The sequence below is a fragment of the Macrotis lagotis genome, chromosome 1, assembly GCF_037893015.1.
Source record: "Macrotis lagotis isolate mMagLag1 chromosome 1, bilby.v1.9.chrom.fasta, whole genome shotgun sequence".
Lineage (NCBI taxonomy): Eukaryota > Metazoa > Chordata > Mammalia > Peramelemorphia > Peramelidae > Macrotis > Macrotis lagotis.
In genome coordinates this window covers 371,764,139-371,784,936 of record NC_133658.1, presented here as the reverse complement: position 1 = coordinate 371,784,936, position 20,798 = coordinate 371,764,139, and the positions used below count along the sequence as shown (strand labels likewise).

General features: G+C 38.4%; 1 long non-coding RNA gene across 1 annotated transcript in view; it reads right to left on the bottom strand.

Moving 5' to 3' along the window:
- The window catches only part of LOC141506020 (uncharacterized), a 66,900-nt gene extending 62,725 nt beyond the window's left edge, over positions 1-4,175 (bottom strand). The window contains exon 1 of the long non-coding RNA XR_012473755.1: positions 824-4,175. This is a non-coding gene — a long non-coding RNA (uncharacterized LOC141506020). The remainder of the gene's footprint in view (positions 1-823) is intronic.
- Positions 4,176-20,798: the final 16,623 nt, after the last annotated feature.

Here is a 20,798-nt window from a genome sequence, read left to right as displayed (position 1 = left end):
GGTCCTCAAAGATTATCTACTCTAAAGATGTCAATCACTCTGCTGGTAGGCCTAACTGGGGTCAGCAATACACCCAGGGCTTCCAGATCCAGATTAAAGTAGAAATGGAAAATATTTCACAAAATAAATGAAAAGACAAAAAATATAGATATTGTTAATCTGTGTTTTTCTAAATCAATTTTCCCCACACTTCAGTGACTCCCTTTCAATATGAGTTTCACACTTCGGCTCGATTCTAACCCTCTCATTTCTAAGAGATTAGCAAATAGAAACTCCAGGAAATAAAGCAAGGTCAAGGTTACATGGGTGAAAAAAGGTAGAAGCAAGATTTTCACTCAGGTCTTCCAATTCTAAATTCAGTTTTCTCCCCCAGAGAAGTTCTGGAAGGATAAAGGAGGACTCTTGAGTTTATGAAAAATCACCTTCAGCTCAATCTTTTGTCCCATTCCTAGAAAATATTAGGAAAGCCAAATGTAGTTAGCAGATCAGAACCAGTGACAGAATGTCTCCCCATGCTCCAAAGTCAACATGATGGTTTCTTCAGCCAATCACTCTGTATACATTCTTAGATCTTGGATAATTAGGTGAGTTCATCAGTCTGTCCCAGTTAAACTTGCAATATTCTTGTGGCTTCATGTTCATGATAGGAGAGGGTCAGTCTCCATTACCCCTTTATACATACATGTCTCTCCTCCCTAAACTGGAAGCTCTTGAGGGCAAGGACTATTTTTCCTTGTCTCTGCATCTTCTGTTTTCATAGAACTCAGTAGATGCTTAATAAATATTTGTTGATTGAAAAGTAAGAGTTCCTTCTTGGCCTTACCTGAGTGGTCCTCTGTCTTCTTCCTCTTGAAACATTTCTACAGACTCCTCAGGACCAAATCCCTAACTCCTTTCACAGTCTCTTCCCTATCCACATCGGAGTCCTGGAAACCCCTCAGAAAAGATGCCACTGCATCAGTCCCAGCCCTGATCCAAAATTGTCCAGGCAGTTAGAGTTAATCTCCCAGAATTGAGAAGCCAAGTGATCTGAGGAATCAGAGACCATTGTTCCATGCACTTTCCGCTGCCCTGGATCCTGAAAGAGGGGATTGTTTATAGGAGGGCAAAGCATACTCCATTGCAAAGACGGGTGGGAACCTGAAGGCCCCAGTCTGCCCTTCCTGCCTGTGGGTTGATGTTCCTCCCCCCCCACCTTTTTTTTTTCAGGGAAGCAATGACGTTACTACCTCAGGAAGGAACAACATGTTCCTGGAGGGAGTTGTATACATTCCATTCATAGCTAAGCCTGCATCCCGCACGTCCTTACCTCCTGAGCCCCCTTCCCTGTGGCTGACCCACTCTGGCCCATAGGACCATTCTCAGCAAGAGGTCTCAGGGGCATCTGATCTTACATTCCTTTTTCTTTTTTTTCTTTTTCTTTTTTTTAAATAATGAATCTCTAGATTTGGGACCTTCTTAGAAAAGGCAACAAAGCTGCAGACAATGGAATAACTCTAAGGTAAAATGCAGCCGGAGCCCTGAACTAGTTGCCAGTAGAGCTGGGTTCAGATCAAGATTTGTCCTATTTGGCCTTAGGCAAATTGATGCTCCTCTTAAGGCCTCAATTCTTTGCTCTACAAAACAAGAAATTTGAGCTACATTCTAATCAATCTCTCTTCCATCTCTAATGCAGATTCTATGAGATGAGGATACCCAGATGAGGACATTAGAAAAAGAAGAGAATTTAGGGCTAGAAAAGTATGAAAACAAATTTATTTCAAGTGCCTTCATTTTACAAAGGAGGAAACTGAGACTCAGAGAAATGAAGTGATTTGCCTAAGCTCACAGAAGTACTAATTAATAAGTGACAGAACTGGGATTCAAACCCAGTGCTTTTCCCATATATAACATGTTTCATCAATCAAGAGAATAATAACTAAAAAGATACAAGAGGATAGAAAGAAACAAAAAATAATTCATGTTCATTCATCTGGAAAACAAGGTCTAAAGAAGAATATAGATAGGGAAAGTATAGTTAGGGTGAGTATGACCTGTTCAACAAATGCTAGAAGTAAATTATTATCCCCTTGAACAAGATAGAACCATATAATGACCAAGCTAGCAGGGTATTTGGAGCTCCTTTATCCCAATCCACTCAATTTATAAATGTCTAATCAATACAATGATCCAATACGATTTCAAAGAACCCATAAGGAAAAATACTATTCACCATTAGAGATGACCTCTGAGTACAGATTATAGTATAAATTTTTTCCACTTTATTTTTTTGCTTTTTTTCCTAGAATATAGCTAATGTGGAAATAAATGTGTGTTATAAGACTTCATATTTATGACTATCATATTTCTTGCCTTCTCTTTGGGTGAGGGAAGTGATGAGGGGGAGAAAATAACTAAGGAAAAAAAGTTTTAAACAGGGTTTCTTAAATCTAGGGTCCATGGATCCCTCTTCTCCCCACCAAGGAATCTGTGAACAGATTTCATGAGACTCATGAACTTGAATGGGAGAAAAATTAAATTTCTATTTCAACATAATTTGTTCCTTTTTGTACTCCTATATATTTTCTTCTCTGCTTTTAAAAACATTATCCTAAGAAGAAGTCCATGGACTTCACTAGACTGACAGAGGGAACCATGACATAAAAAGTTTAAGAACCCCTTCTTTAAAAGGAGTTACACTACCCTATTTCATTCTCTCTTCCCACATCTTGAGCCTGTCAGGATTCTTCAAGTTCCCCTTAACACTTCCAGCAAAATAAGTCTGAAGAGAGAGTGGAATATAGACAGAATAGGGAAGGAAGAGGATCCTTCTTCTTTAAAAGATGATGCTTCCCAGGTCAGTGGACAATCCTCTGTAGATCAGCTCCCTGGTACCAAAAGTGGTTCTTATATTAATTCAAAATTGAGCCAGCATATGCTTCTCCATATGGTATATGGGACACCTTATCCTTTACAGGTCCATCCTTACACATGCTCCATCGAACTTCCTCCTCCACAATACTCCTCCATCTCCATCACACAAATGGTTATGCTATTTTTGCAGAATCATTTTTCAAGAAACCTTCACACACACACACACACACACACACACACACACACACACACACACATCAAATCATCCCTGGTAATTGTGAAAAATCTAAGTAAAACAAATCACATTGGGCAGTATGTGCAGGATTCCCCATCCATCGTCTCCCACTACCCTCCATCAAGGAGAAGATTGAACACTTCCTCCACTTTTCTCTAGGACTGGGATTGGTCGTTACATATATGTATACAGAGACATGCTATAATTTGTTCAGTCATTCCCCAATAGTTGGACAGCTACTTTTTTTCTCAAGTTCTATAACCACAAAGACTGAGCTATGAAATTTTTTTAATATATTAGACATTTACTTTTGTTAATGATATAGTTAGGGTATGTACCCAATAGTAGAACTTCAAAGTCAAATGGTATATGCAGTCTAGTGATTTTTCTTGCATAATTTCAGATTGTTCCCAGAATGGTTCAACCAATTCACACCTTCAACAGTAGTCTGTACACCTATTTTAAATATAAACGAACTGAAGTCCGCACTTGGGGGAAATGACTTGTCCAAAGTCGTCGTAAATTCGTGCTAGCTCCAAAGCTAGATATTTTTATCCTGAAGTCAATGTTCTTTCTACTATACCACAGTGTACTGCTTTCAGCCAGGGCAAAGCACACATCTAGGTCATGGAACAAGGGTGGGCTTGGTTCCATATGATATCATGGAAAATGCCCTGGACGCAGTCAGAAAAACTGGCTCCAAGTCTCAGCTCTGCTACCTACTAATAATCTAGGTACCAAAATTAGGACCACACACAAGTGGAATAAGGGCTTTGTGAGTTTGAGTTTACAAAGGAGAAGGAGACAATCCACTTTTCTTCTCATTTCAACTCCTGCATTTGGTGACCAGTGGCTCTCCAAATGAATACTAATAAAATAACCCTGTGTCTACATCAGAGAGAGAAAGGAAAAGGCCTAAACACAGAATTTACATGTCCTTGATTTTCTTAACATAAATATGTTAAGCACAAATGTACAAGTACAACTTTTACCAGACTGTTCACTGCCATGGGAAGGGGAGAGGGTAGGGAGGGTGATTGAAAAATGTGTAACTTATAAATTTGCAAATGAATGAATGTTGAAAAACTGCCAAAGCATGTAACTGGATAAATAAAATATCAATTAAAAAAATAAAAAGGATGAATTTACCACCAATAAAGATAAAATTAAAGTAATTTTTTTAAAAAAAGAATTAACATGTCCTAAAGGATATTCTTTACAGTTATTTAGAAAAAAGAATGAGATCAACATGATTAATATGGAAATATGTTTTGCATGGCTGCACACATAAAACCAATATCAAATTGCTTACTGTTTTAGGGAGAAGGGAGGGGAGGAAAGAAGGGAGGGGAATTGGAAGTCAAAAGTTTATTTAAAATGAATGCTAAAATGTCTTTCATGTAATTAGAACAAAACAAAATACCATGGATGCCCCTTCTCCCACCAAAGAATCTGTGAACAAATTTTATGGGACCCATGGACTCGAATGGGGGAAAAATTACATTTCTATTTCAACATAATTTATTCCTTTTTGTATTCCTATGTATTTTCTGCTTTAAAAAACATTGTCCTAAGAAAAGGTTCAGGCTTCACTAGACTAACAGAGGGAACCACGACGAGAGAGAGAGAGAGAGAGAGAGAGAGAGAGAGAGAGACAGAGACAGACAGAGACAGACAGAGACAGACAGAGACAGAGAGACAGAGACAGACAGAGACAGAGAGACAGAAGCAGATAGACAGACAGAAAGAGAGAGAGCCCATCTTCTTCTGTTTCCAAATCTTTCACCCATTCTTCATATAGTAGATCTTTTCGTCCTTAATCATTCTGACTCCCCTTCTCTCCCTAGAGAGAAAGCAAACATGCTCCAGTTTATAAATGTTCTTCCTAAAATGTGGCATCCCCAAGTGCATATAATACTCTAGACATAGTCTGACTACGCATTAAAGCATAGTTGGAGTCCTCAAAAAAAGAAAAAGTGAGCCATTTGTTCCATGCAAACAACTATGTATAAGCAAGCTATTTACAAGATAAATAGGAAGGAAACATAAAGGAAAGGAACTATCAGGAAGAGAATTGAGAAAGGTTTCCTGTAGAATGTGGGATTTTTACTAGGACTCAAAGGAAGTCAGAAAAGCCAGGAAGCAGAATTGAAGAGAAAGAGAATAGGGACAGCCAGAGAAATTCCTCAGAGCAGAGAGATGGAGTATCTTATTCAGAGAACAGCAAGGAGGCCACTGAGGTTGTACAAAGCCTTGAGGGGGAGGTTATGAAGAACTTCGAATATTTTGTATTTGATAGGGTGTCATTGGAGTTTATTGACTATGGAGGTAATGTGGTTGGAACCTGTTTTAGGAAGCTCATTTTGCAGTTAAGTGGAGGAGAGAGGGGAAGGGACTTTTGGGAGGCAGATCAACCTATAGGTTCTTGGAATAGTTCATTTTTGAGGTCATGAGGGCCTGCACCAAGGTGATGGTAAAGTATAGGAAACATTTCATTCCTGCTGTGTTAAAGAGGCTCCCTCCTTTTTAAGGAATCTCAGGATGGTGATTGGTGGGAAGGATAATTTTATTTGTTCCCTGTGTTTCCAACTCTCTGTTTTAACATATTTCAACTCAGTAATTGGTCAAAGAGAACACCAGCATGTTACTGAAATGCTTTCCAGTTTACTTAATGTGATCTAACCAGCAATATTTGCATGGTCTTCTCTGTGGTATCAGGTCCAGAGGGACTCTTAATTATTGAGTTATGATTGGGGAAAGAGGAGAAGATCTCAATTGGTTTTAAGGGTAAAAGTAAAGAAAGCAATTAACAATGAACAATCCTAATTAATTGATATGAAGTCTTTCCAAAGAGCTCAGGAGCATAGACTTGATATATTTTCATGAATAAGGATCATTATGGAGGTTTTTATAAAGGTTTATTTTCCTTGGAATTCTACATTTGAATGCCAATGTATTCCATAAGAAAGAGGAATATCTTTCACATATACAAAGATCCTAAGGCAAGAAAAAGGGGTTCTTAATTATTCATATGACTGTATGCATTTATATTTTATATAGTAAATGATTAATTCATTTACATTCCCCAGGAGAATAATTGTGCTTGCAATTACAAAATTCCAAAATGCAAACATATGCTTTATACATATGTAATGAATTGACCTATTGAGACCAGTCCTTGGAACATGCCCAGATATTTCCTGCCTGGTTCCACTTCTAAGTGACCATATGGAAACTTCTAGAAAGTGTAGAGGAAGCCTGTTTCTGGCCATATGGGACTGGGGAATTTATATTGCACAATGACAAAAGTCTTCTAAATGACTGCAAAGTCTTAAGATCTTAGGATTCTGGGATGAATTCAGATAGATTTCAGTAGATTTACAAAAAGTGTGATCTGCCTTTTTGTTGCTCTCTTTCCTTTGCTGCTACCAGGAGTCAGTACCATTTTGAGCTACCTCTGAAAACCAGGTGATGGGAAAGGTCCTGATCCTGATCCTGTTCTAGAAACACAACAAAGAATTATCCTTTAAACCCTATGAGTCACAGTTGCCTTTCTGAGGCTCTCAAACCACAAGTATAAGTCATAAATTGGACCAGTGGATGCAAAGAGAGTTGTTGCACCCATAATAAGAAACATCATAGGAACCACCAATCATAACTGTAAAACAGATTACAGCAATTACAGGTCCTGCAATAGTGATTTTGGAGAAGTCATTTCTTGCAGTCTTACTTTTCTTGTATGTTTTGGGGGATAGCAATGTTTGAACCCAAAGAATCTTGATGGTTAAATACGATAATGTAAATCTTTTTGAATTATAACATTATAAGCTAGTAAACTGTTAGTACTATTTTCATTCCTCAAGAAGTTTATAGATAGATTCAATAGCTGGGTCACTGTTTTCTACTTCATTTTATCCTTTGGAATTCAAAATACCTACCATATGTAAGTTACCTTCAGAAAGTAATAAGCTTTCTATCAGTAGAATTCTACAAGTCGAACTTGGATATCACTGAGTGGAGATACTATAGAGGAGATCCTTTTTCACATACATTTTAGAGTAAATAACATCTGAAGTCCTTTCCAGCTCTGAAATTCTATAATTCTATGGTTCTGGGTTCCTTTTTCTTCCTTGGCAAGATACACTAGAACTGGAATGTAGTTTGTATTTCAAGAAATCCAAACACAACTATTCCTTCCCCTCCCACTCCAAAGTGCCTCTTAGTTCCTATAGAGTGACTGTGAAATGAGTGATGGGTTTTTCTAGGAAGCCTAGGTACTCTATCCTTTCCACCCCTTCCCTATTTCCCTCTCCTTATCCTTAATCCACTTGCCAGGTGGTTTCTTTCCCCATTCACTGTTCCCTTGAAGTCAAAGAGAAAGTGGACATTTTTAACATGAAAAATTTCCACAGCCTTTCGGATGATCTATTGGTGCCAGAAATAAAGTGAGCAGTATTTGGGAGCCAGCCCAGACCTATTAAAAATAGCTCTGAGTGAACCTCTCAAAGTTCCCCATTTGGTCTCTGCTCCCAAAGCAGGATGGGGGCTCCCACATCCAGCAAGAACTAATGACAACTCTCCTATTTGACCCTGAATAGGCAAATGACCCTGAGGCAAAGAAACCCCCTTCTTTCATTTAAGACTGCCAGATTGATTGACCCCGGATGCTCTACTTCCCCAAGTGCTCTTTCCTCCTCCCCACTCTTTCACTGACTCCATTCTACCCCCATTTCACCCCTAACCTCCACCCCACCCCACACACAAGCATTCATGTTGTCTTTTGCATTCCATGGGCTTAAGGAATGTACAAGTGCCAGATGAGACTGCCACAGACCTAAGTGTGAGGGCTGATGACGTCAATGCTTTCCAGAGCTTGGAAGAGGAGCTATAAACAGAGGAATGAAGTGAAATTATAAAAAAGTCATTTGCTTGGGCTTTGCCATTAAGGAAACAGTGCTCCAGAGAGCACTGTCAGGAAGGGGATGGTTAGGGATGCAGGAGAAGAGTCAGCAGGGTCTAGAGAGGATGTGGAGGTGTCTCAGATTATAGAAGATCATAAAATGTTTAGAAAAAGTCTTAGAGAGCAGCTAGTCCACTGCCTTTACTATCCCCACCTACTCACTTTCCAGAAGAAACTGAGACACAGGTAAATTAAGTGATCTGCTCAAATCATATGGTAAATTATTCGTAAAAGTAAAAGCAGGGTTGAAAGTTGAAAGGGGTGGCTAGATGGTGCAGTGGATAAAGCACCCGCCCTGGAGTCAGGAGTACCTGAGTTCAAATCCAGATCAGACACTTAATAATTACCTAGCTGTGTGACCTTGACAAGCCACTTAATCCCATTGCCTTGCAAAAATTGAAAAAAAACCCAGTTTATCTAATGTCCTTGCTGCTATAGAATGACATCATGAACATTGTACATGGATTCAGGAAGATCTGGGTTCAAATTTTGCCCCTACTAGTCACTTAACCTCATTTGTGAAATTGGAATGATAATAATATTATCTATAGAATCTCCCTCCTGGAATTGATGGGTTGCTCCAGTGAGGCATAATGCCTGTAAAGTTCTTTTTTTAGCCAAAAATACCATATAAATGTTGTTTACTATACCATCTATATCCAGAGAGAGATCTATCAAATGGAATTATGAATAGAATGATTTTACATGTATATACATGTCTGTGTCTAATGGTAGCCATTGCTAGGGCAAAAGGGGGGAAGAGATGAAAAAAGAAATCTACCTGATTATTTTATATTAATAGCAAGTTAAAATGATAGATTTTTCAGGTTCATTTGCTATCATCTTTTATTCTACTATGTTATAGAAATGTTTGTTTTATTTCTTAAATTAAAAATAAAATCATTAAAATGAAATATAGATTATAGATACCTAGGTGCCAACTGCTGTCTGATCACATGCTTCTAGCATAAAGATGAAGATGGACACATTGACCATGAATGTGAAAATTGAAGTTTTGCTTTGTATTGGGCATTGTGGCTCCAGAGTAAAGCAGGTATCCTGGGGCACCCTGTCATGCTGAGGCTTCCACCAACAACAAAAGCCAATATAGATGATTTCCCTGGTGAGGCAAATCATGGAATTGGTGTTTTTTAGTTCTGACTGCCCTTTAAATAGAGGAGAGAAAAATAATGTGGTGAGGGCGAATGCACTACACAGAAACCACAGCACCCACAGTATTTACTACTACTAGACCCCCACTACCCTTCTTAGATGTGAAAGCAAGTAGAAATAGTCTTGAGTGGTCTGTGTTGGTCTGAGCTGCTCTAGAACTTATACTCAGCAGATTCCACAAAAAACCAGTGAGCAGGACAGTTGCCTATCTGAACAGTACCTGTTGATCTCATTTAATGACCCATCATTAGAGAAAAGAGCCTAGAAGCATGCATGGGATTTGTAATTCAATTAAAAGTTTAATACACAAATATGGATGTCTGCTAGGTCCAATGCTCCATGACAAGATCTGGGGATGGAAAGAAAACTGAATATGGTGTCAAAGACCTAGATACTAATCCTAATCTTTCCAATAACCATTTGTGTAATCTAGATTGATCTCCATGGCCTCAAAGGTCCCTTCCACACCTAAATCTATGAACCTGTGGTTCTAATAACAATAAGAAGAACAAAAAAATAAAAAACAGAAACCAGTCTCTTCCCTCAAGTTGCTTAACTGTATCAAGATGTAGTATTCTGTGGCCCAGCAATGATCTAGAAGAAAAGAGGAAATTTTAAGGGATTGGAGATAAGGGGCTAGAATTGTGATTTTACTGGCAGAGGGAAATCTTGGCTAAAGAAATTCCCTCTACCGATGTAGACTGGCATCTCATGAATTATACCAAAAGGAAACCTTATATGGAGAAGTTAATATTATACAGAGAAGTTGAACTCCTACTCAAATCCTTATTCTAGGATATGAACTATAGTCAAAGTTAAGAGAATTGTGTTGATTTGCCTGAGGTGCAAAGTCACTGAATCTTGGAAATGGAAGGGAATTCCCTGGTCATCTCATCTAGCTATTATCAAAACAAAAACCCCTTCTAGATGTACTCAACAAATGAGCATTGTTTGAAGAGTACTGATGAGAAGGACTTGTGAGGGATTCCCTCACAAAGCAGTCCATTCCATTTTTTAATAGCTCTAAGTTTGAGAAAGTCTTTTCTTACCACAAACCATTTTGCCCCTATTCCCTCCATCTGTCTCTTCTTCTTCCACATGGCAGCCATCATGCATTGTGAAGCTAACTATCGTGGGGTCTCCCTTCCACGCCAAGTCTTCTGGGTTTCTAGTTCTTTCAATCATTTTTCATATAGGATGAATTTTTGGCCCTTAATCATTCTGGTTGCCCTTCTCTCTGTGGAGAGAAAGAAAATATGCTCCAGTCTATGGATATTCTTCCTATTATGTGGTGCTGCAACTACATACAATATTCCAGATGTGGTCTAACCACACAGCCCTCAGAGAAGATTATAGAACTGACCCATTTGTCCATTCTAACAACAATAACTTCCAAGGCTATTCTGGTAATTAAAAATGTCTTTTTTTATATTCCAGAGATTGACCTAAAGATTATGGAATCCCATTGGGATCACATTACTTGACGTCCATGTTCTCCTGCTTTATATAAACTGATCAAATTTCTCCAGTCCCCTTCCACTGCTCCTTTGCCTTTTTTCATATCAAGGAAAGAGGGAATAATATTGGGAAGTTTACAAAGGGAGATGACATGGCTAGGTCAGTGTAGGAGAGGTAGTATGAAAAACTTCCTTGACTCAAACCATCACTACTTGAATCCTGAAAATCAGAGAGTCTGAGAAATGGCAGGGATCTTTGGGGCACAAACCATCAGAACCAAAAGGATCCTAGAACAGAGAATATTGGAGCTAGAAGGGATTGTTAGGACATAGAATATGAGAATTAAAAGATCTTAGAACATTAGGACTAGAAAGGATCTTGGAATAAAAAATATGCAAGGTGAGAGCTGCAAGGGGCACAGAATGAAAAAGGTGAGAACTGGGTGGGATATCATCCTTCATCAAGCTCAATAATCTCACTTTACAGATAAGGAACCTGAGGCCCAGAGAAAGTGTCTAATATAATACAGTAAATTACTTGTAGAAGAAAAGTCTCCCAACTCCCAGGCCTGGATTATGCCAGGACCAGCAATGTTTGGAAACACTGACTTACTCTCTTTCCACTTCTACTTCTAAACCATTGAGAGAACAACCAGGGCTTTTCCCCAGGCACCAGCAGCCTAAGGGTCATATTTCTTTTCCCATTGTTTTTTTTTTCATTAAGACCACTAGTTAGAACAGTGGAATAGATTAGGTACAAAAGAGACAACAGGAAATGATTATAGTAATCTACTGTTTGATAAATCCAGAGTTCATCTTCTGGAATAAGAACTCTTCAATAAAGGGGATTAAAAAAAACTGGGAAAACTGGAAGATAGTATGGCAGAAACTAAGATTAGACCAACATCTCACAAGATAAGATTAAAATGGGTGCAGGATTTAGACATATAGGACAATATTATAAGCAAATTAGGAGAAAAAGGAATAGTTTGCTTGTCAGATGTATAGAAAGGGGAGCAGTTTATGATCAAGGAAGAGATAGACAACAGTAAAAAACAAACTGAATAATTTTGATTACATTAAATTAAAAAGGGTTTTGCACCAAAAAAACCCCACTGTAATCAAGATCAAAAGAAATGTAGTAAATTGGGAAACAATTTTTTTACAAGTGTTTCTGACAAAGGGCTCACTTATAAAATATAGAGAGAACTAAGTCAAATTTAAAAAAAAATCATTCTGCAATTGACAAATAGTCAAAGGATATGCACAGGCAATTCTCAGATGAGGACATCAAAGCTATTTATAGTCATATGAAAAATTGCTCTAAACAATTACTGATTAGAGAAATGCAAACTAAGCATCACTGAGGTACCACATCACATTTCTCAGATAGGCCAATATGACCAGAAAGGACAATGATCAATGTTGGAGGGGATATGAGAAATCTGGGACACTAATGCATTGTTAGTGGAACTGTGAACTGATCCAGCCTTTCTGGAGAGCAATTTGGAATTATGCCCAAAGGGCAATAAAAATGTGCATACCCTTTGATCCAGCAATACTATTACTGGGGGTGTATACTGAAGAGATCATGAAAAATGGTAAAAATCCCACATGTACAAAAGTATTCATAGCAGCTCTGTTTGTAGTGGCAAAGAATTGGAAATTGAGGGAATGCCCATCAATTGGGGAATGGATGGACAAACTGAGATATATGTATGTGAAGGAACACAATTGTTCTATAAGAAATCATGAAGGATGGGATTTCAGAAAAGCCTGGAATGACTTACATGAACTGATGCTGAGTGAGATGAGCAGAACCAGAAGAACATTGTATACCTTAACAACAACATGGGGTGATGATCAACCTTGTTGGAATTGCTCACTCCATCACTGCAATAATCAGAGACGATTTTAGGGGATCTGTGATAGAGAATACCATCTATATCCAGAGAAGGAATTATGAAATTTAAATGAAAACCAAACATTATTAACATCAACTTTTAAAAATGTCATCTTATGTATTACATAATTTTGCTATCTCTAATGTTTTCTTTTTTCCTTATGGATCTGATTTTTTCTCTCAATGTTCAATTTTGATCCATGAATATCATGTAAACTAATGTAAAGACTATATCAGAATGTCTTCTGTTGGAGGGAGGGGGGGAGGGAAGAGAGGGAGGAGGAAAAAAATATAAAATTTAAAACCTTGAAAAAAAAAAGGATTAGAAGCTACCATTGTATGTAATTGGAAAACAAATAAAATATTTATATAATTTTTTAAAAAGAGTACCAGTTACTTAATTGACTTACTTCTTTTTTTTGGGGGGGGGGGGTTTGTAAGGCAAACAGGGTTAAGTGGCTTGCCCAAGGCCACACAGCTAGGTAATTACTAAATTGACTTACTTCTTAATTGAAGTCCAAGGGCTATCCTGACCTCCAAGGAATTATTGTCTTTTTCTTGAAAACAATACATCTCTTGATACCCTTTCTGAGGCATCTGCCCCTTTTCTCACACACAGAGTCAGAAATGAGTGTTGGCATGTTCATCACTCCCCAGCCCTACTTTCTTAGTAGTGCTGCCATCATCATTCAGCCACCACCTCTGCCTTTGCAGTCACCTCCATCCTGTCCAGATCTTTGTTTCTTTTATCTATGGATCCCAAGCCTACTTTCCCTTTGCCTCAATAAATTCAACATCTGGCTCCCAAGCCCAGATTTCTTAACACCCAGACCTTCCCAGTCCTCAGTTTTATTGATTTCAATTAACTATAAACTTTACTAGATTCTGCTTCAGTTATGTACCATAAGGGAATATCTTGGGCCCCAGGAACTGTATTCAACCAAATTTGTCCCAGGTGCTAAATTTGCTTTTTTTTCAACTCTGTCACATTGGCTTATGTCATCAGATTAGAGTATTATTAGAGTAGAAGTTTCAGTACTCTTCTGTGTCTATATTCATAACAGAATGTTACAAGCAAAGTTCCATCTTGCATCTGCAGCTCAGAAGCCAAAGTTTGGCTTGGAGCCTGGGAAGCTGACCATTTCAACTTAGATCTCTCTAGTTCACTACCCCTAATAGCTTGGGTTCCGTATGCTTGTTCATTCATGGAATTGCATTAATACTCTGGGCCTGGACCAATCTGGGGCTGCCACTTTAGACTGTCTCCCTGACTATCTATACAAATAGGCCTTCCCCTGAAAGGAGAACAAGACCCACCTAGCTGCTTTCCATCATTTGAACCCAAGAACTTTAAGTCTAAATCCATTGGGCCATACTTCTTCCCATACTTTTTATGTTATTACAGAGTAAGAGAGATGAAGATATGTGCATATGCTGTGTTATTGCTTCCCTCCCTCCCTTTCCCCACTCATGAGATGAGTGCATGCTTTCATTGCCTCATGGATTTAGAGGTAGAAGGAACCTTAGAAGATAGCTCATCCTACCTCCTCATTTTAGTGATGAATCCAAGATGGTAGATCCAAAATGAAGGAGAAAAGGAAGGGATTCCCTTGAGATCTTCCCAAAATCCCACCATACAACTTTAAATAATGCCTCAAAACAAATTCTGGAGCAGTAAAACCCTCAAAAGGACAGGATGAAACAATTTTCCAATCCAAGATATAACTTAGAAGGTCAGCAGAAAAGATCTGTTGCACCAGGCTGAGATGGGAACACAGTCAAAAAAATGATCAGAAGGGGATAATAGAGATCTCTTTGCTGGCATCAGAGACTATGTTGCACAGACTGTACTTAGATCTATGCTTCAGTCCTGGGTTGTAGTCATGACACAGTCCCAGGAAGAGGGGGGAGCACTAGCATAGCATAGCTTGCCACCACAGCTGGGTTCCAGTTCCAGTTTGGAAAAGAATGCTTATAGTAATTCACAGACCAGAACACAGGCTATGAGAGTAGTAAACAGCACTCCTGGATCATACCACCTCTGTCAGAATCCCAGAAAATAACTGCACCCAGAAACCTTAAGGCTTGGGACAGTGCTCCCTCCACTCCAAAAGCAGAGCCCCACTTTAGCTTAAATTTAAAAGTCAAGAAGTAGTCTGGAAAATTGGACAAACAGCAGAAAAAAATATTCTGACTATGGGAAATTACTATGGTGACAGGGAACCTCAAAACACAAACTCAGAAGAAGACAACAAAGTCATAACTGCTACATCCAAAGAAAATTAGGAATTGGTCTCAGGTCATGAAAGAGCTCAAAAAGGATGTTAAAAATCAAGTAAGAGAAATAGATGAAAAATTGGAAAGAGAAATGAGAGTTATGTAACAAAATCATGAAAAAAGAATCAATAGCTTGAAGGTAAAAGAGTACAGAAATATACTGAAGAAAACACCTTAAAAAAAGCAGAACAGGGACAGCTAGGTGGCACAGTGAATAGAGCACTCAGACACTTAATACTTAGCTGTGTGACCTTGAGTACATCACTTAACCTCATTGCCTTGCAAAAATTATATATATATATATATATATATATATATATATATATATGTAATAAGTCAAAGGTTTAAAAAGTCACAAAATCCAATGAAGAGAAGAATGCCTTGAGAAGAAACTGAGGGCAAATGATTTGTCTAAGATCACAAAGATAGTCAATGACCAAGACAAGATTTAAACCAAGACCCTATGACTCCAAAACCAGTGATATTTTCCCTGATATTATCAGACTGATTCTGTGTCTTTTTTAAATTGCTCCTATTTCAGGGGTGGCTAGGTGGCACAATGGGGCAACTAAGTGGTGCAGTGGATAAAGCACCAGCCCTGGAGTCAGGAGTACCTGGGTTCAAATCCAATCTCAGACACTTAATAATTACCTAGCTGTGTGGTCTTGGGCAAGCCACTTAACCCCATTTGCCTTGCAAAAAAAAAAAAAACCTAAAAAAAATTGCACCTATTTCAATTAAATGATTTTGTCCTATAACTGCCTAAGTCACAGTTGTTTACCTCTGAACTAAGTTCAGAATTCAATTGGCCTAGAATGAGTTAAGTTTAGAAATCTAGTTCTCTTGTTAAATATTATTCTGATCTTGTGCCAAGGAAATCTCTTACTCTTGAAGGAAGCAAGTGGATGCTAAGGAGTCTGGTTTAGTATCTTTATACCACCATGTTATCCTTCAAGGATATCTGGTTTGTTATCCAAAGAGGTCAGTTTTGCTATCTGTCTTTGCAGGTAGACTGAAATAATGAAAATTCCTTAGTCACAAAAGGAAAGGAAGGGGTTTCTGCTAGTCCTTCATTCCCAATTTTCAATTAATCATATTTCTCCCCCCCACCATGATGCTGTCTATTCTATAACCAATAACATTGTTATTTTCACCAGCTCTGTATTCATCAAAACTTATTAAGAGTGCTAAGCCCAATATTGGGATCTTTAGTAATTGAGTTAGGCCATTGACTCAAGTTATTGATTTGTTTAGTTGTTTTAGTCATGTCTAACTCTTCATGACCCTTTCTGGGATTTTCCTGAAAAAGATACCAGAGTGATTTGCCATTTCATTCTCCAGCTCATTTTACAGATGAGGAAACCAAGGCCAAAAGGGTATGTGACTTGTCCAGTGTCATATAACCAACAAGTGTCAGGTCAGATTTGAACTCAAGAAGGCCAGTCTTCCTGACTTCCTAGCACATCCTGCACTCTTGCCATTCTACCACCTAGGAGCCCTAATTTATTGATTAGCCCAGCCACTGTCTCTCAGTTTACCTTAAGTTTCAAACATAATATTCCTTTGTCCCTCTGCCTCTCAGCTATCTTCCTTTTGTCCCCAGCACCTAGGAGAGTACTTTGCACAGAGTCGGTGTTTTAACATTTCCTTAAATGAAGAAATGAGTGAATAACCATGGGAATAAAAGGCCCAGTTTGAACATCAACAGGGATGTAAGAGCTTGCTAAAGTCACTTAACTTCCTGGTCTCTTCATCTATGAAAAAGAAATCATAATCCTTGCCCATTCTATTTCATTGGGAAGGTCTCATGAAATACAGTAGCCTCATTGTTTATAAGGCAATTCACAGATGATAATAGTTTAAGGATAATTAATATCCTGAATTCTGGGTCCTTTTCCTATGTTGCTGGTTTTATTCCTGAGTCCTACCCTCTGCATTCACTGTAACTACTTCACTTTTGCCTCAGTTTCTCCCACCTTGAATGAAAGTTAATGAATATTGTAAGGCTTCTTGAAACAATATTTCTAAAATTGTTTTGAGCCCAAGGATCTTCATAATCAAAAGTTAAACTGGGGTATCAAAAGCCTAGTGAGGGGATTAGATGCAGACTATCCATTTCCCTAATAATAGCTGGATTTGAGCAACTGACCTTATCTCCCAGTCTGCATGTGATCTCTATCTATTCATCTATCCAGGTCAAGGGACAACATATATGATAAACATTGATAACCTTTAGATGGTGTTTAAGATTTACAAAGTGCCAAAAAACAACCAAAAAAGAACAAAAAGGGGCAGCTAGGTGGCACAGTGAATAGTGCACTGGTCCTGGAGTCAGGGGGACCTGAATTCAAATCCAGCCTCAGATATTTAATAATTACCTAGCTGTGTGACCTTGGGCAAGTCACTTAACCCCATTGCCTTGTAAAAACAAAAGAAAAACAAAGATTTACAAAGTGCCATCCATATACATACATCATCTCTCTGGATCTTCAGAAGGGCTTTTGAAAATAATTACTATTATCCTCATTTTACAGATAGGAAAACTAAGGTTCAGAAGGGCTGACTTGTTTATAGTCCAATACCCAGTCTGATTTAGAGGAGGCAAGATTTGAATCCATGTCTCCCTTGAATCCAAATTCATTGGTCTTTAAACTATACAAAAATGCCACCAAAAAAGCTATATCTAAGAAATGTTACACAACTGCTGACCTATACCAGAGGAACCCTGGGACTATATAGATGTCTAATCTCTGATGTTCTTGGAGTTCAATTCAAAGCAAGATTACCCTTCAACCACTCTAATTACATAATTCAGCTCTGGAAATAATATGACATCATCATCATCATCATAACAGTTAACATTTATATAATATTCAAAGGCTTGCAAAACCTTTGATCCTCACAACAATACTTGGGGATAGGTGCCATTATTATTTCTTTTACTGATAAGGAAACTAAGGCTGAGGCAAGTTAAAAGACTTGCCCAGAGGTACACAACTAGTAAGTGTCTTGCAACTTGGGTCTTTTCTGACTCCAATCCAATGCTCTATCCACTTAGTAGCCTACTGGAGGTAACCTGGAGGTGACTAGCCCCTCTTAAACTATGACTATAAGACACCCTGGGTCATTATATATGTTTCTAGATTATTATCAGGGATTTAGAACTCTATTGTTAGGTCAGGACCAGTGAATCATACAACCCTGCCAACTTTCCCATGAATCACTCCACTCCATCATCTCCACTCTAAATTATCTAGCATGGGGAATCCTTTTTCAGATCAAAAAGGAAAGAAAGGGGAGTTGAGAGGCTTGTGCCTAGAAACCAAGTAACAAAGGCAATTTTCCGGGGTGCCAGAATCTTATGAGGTCTCTGTCTATTCTGGCTTCCAGCTATACATCCTGGATCAAAAAGACTAAATCCAGGGTAAATCGGGTCATCACTGTATGTTGCTGGGAATTGTCCAAGGGGGATTTGGTATTGTGTAATGTGGAGCTAGTGGTGATGCAAGAAAGGCTTCATTTCCCACTCAGTCAGACCTTCCGGAAGTTTGTGATCTCCAGTACTAGGAAGAGAAGTCATCTCCACAAAATGAGCTATTTGAGCAAATCCCACAACTGGTCCTGACCAGGAAATTTGTGAAGCACCTTAGAAACCTCAACACAATTCATTTCAGGTGGGGGGCTACAAGTGGGAAGGATGCTCCATTATCAGTTGCTTGTGCTACAAGGGAGGACTCAGTTACAAAAGGGAGCATATAAGGAAATTATTGACATAAAAACAAAAGGCAACAGTACAAATTAGGTAGTTAGAAACTACCACCTCAAAAATAATAATAACAAAATATCATTTCATAGGAATGAGACAAGTGAGGAATGAAGAAAGGGATAAGGCTCTAGAGGGTTAGTGGGGACTAAAGACTAGTAAGGAAGTTGTATATGACTCAGCTCAACTTCCCTGAAAGGAAGGGCTTCTTCCCAAGAGCAGGCTGAGCACATCCCCAGGATGCCAAGAATGTGGATCACTTCATTGTTGCTCCCTTTTTTTACCCTCCCTGACCCAGGGAAGTACAGAGAGGGGGTTCCCTCATCATCATCACCACCAGGGACTGGCCAGTAGGAAAGAGTTATTTGTCTGAGGCTCTGGAGGCTGCTGTGGTCTGATGGATTGGGGAAAGGTGAAAGAAAAAGAAAAATTGAGAACACAGAAGGAACCAGAGGGTGGGAGTTGAAAGGTATGGTGCTCTGACAATCTTCAGGCAGTTCTACTTTAAGACTTCCCCTCTAAAATTGCTTTCTGCTTTTGTCTTTTAATTTGCCAGAGTCAGAGAAGAGAAGAGAAGGCAGATGTGGAGTCTTGGGATTATAGCGTGGATTTTGTCCTTTGAAAGCTGCCTGTCCATATCCTTTGACAACTTTGAAGTGGCCATAATTCTCATATAATTGAGTTAATTCCTTATATATCTTGGAGAAAGTAAGGCTGGTGACTTAGCACTGCACTCCCTCAATCAAATCTAGTCCATGTGCTTGTCATGGCAATACCTCCCTGATGGTCATGGTCTTTGAGAATCAAGGACAAAAAAAACCACATCATCCAACTCTACTCCAGGCTTCTCCTTCCTGTTGTCCACTGGAGGCAGTTAAGTAGCATAGCAATTAGAATGAGGGTCTGGAATCAGGAAGACCTGCATTCAACTCCAGTCTCAGACACTTGGCTGTATGATCCTGGGAAAGTTACTTAATCTCTGTTTGCCTCAGTTTTCTCATCTATAAAATGGGTATGATTAGCAACACTTATTCCCACAGCCAGTGTAAAGATCAAATGAAATAATAATTGTATCCAGCACAGTGTCTAGACCATATTCATTAATGTTAGCTTTTAAAATTATTCATCTATCTCCAGACAAAGTGCATTTTCATTAACTGACTCCTACTCCTGGAATGCTCTGCCTCCTTATCTCCACTCCTGACTTTTCTGTCTTTCTTCAAGTCTCAGTTCAAAATCTATTTTGTTAATGTTAATGCCTTTCCTTTGAAATTATCTCCAATGCATCTTGGATATATTTTATCTGAACAAAGTTGTCTACATGTTGTTTCCCCAGTTGAATTGTAAGCTCTTCATTGGCAGGGAATGTTTTGGACTTCTTTAAATCTGCCAAAGCTTCGCTCAACATTAGACAAAGGGTAGATTTGAAGTCATTATTTCCCTTTTAATTTTAATTGCCTTGGGTTTGTTTGTGCAAAAACTTGCAAATTTTACAAAATCAAAATGGTCCATTTTATCTTGTGTGTTTCTCTCTATCCTTTGTTTGGTCACAAACCCTTTCCTGAACCAAAGATCCCAAAGGTAAATTATTCCTTGCTCCTATTATCTATTATTGTCTAAGTCATCATAGTGTAGAAGGCTAGAAATATCTTTAAATATTTGTCAGTCATTCAGTTAACCAACCAATAAACATGTAATTATTAAATGTCTTCTGTATACAAGATACCATACTAGCTGCTGGGGCTACAAAGACAAAAAGAACTAGTCCTCCTCACAGTGAGCTCACATCCAGTTGGGGAAGGGAATAGAGAAGGGGGAAGCCACATAACATAGTAGTATATAGTAAATATATTTAGAATAAATAAACTCAAAATACAGCATAATTAAATGCAAAATAATTGAATTTTAGAAGGGACTTCAGGAAAGCCTTATGTAAAGGATAGCACTCAGCTGAGTGCTGAGAGAAGAGAAAGTTGTAATAGTCCAATGATCTTATTTAACAAATGGGGAAACTATGATCCAGAAAGATGATAAGGAATGTGCTTATATAAGTATATGTTACTTATATTGGTTAGGCTATTGCCTAGTCTTGGGAATAAAGTAAGCCAGGAATAGAATCCAGCTAGAGAATAAAGTGAGCAAGGAATAGAATCCATAACTAGGAAAATCAAATAGTC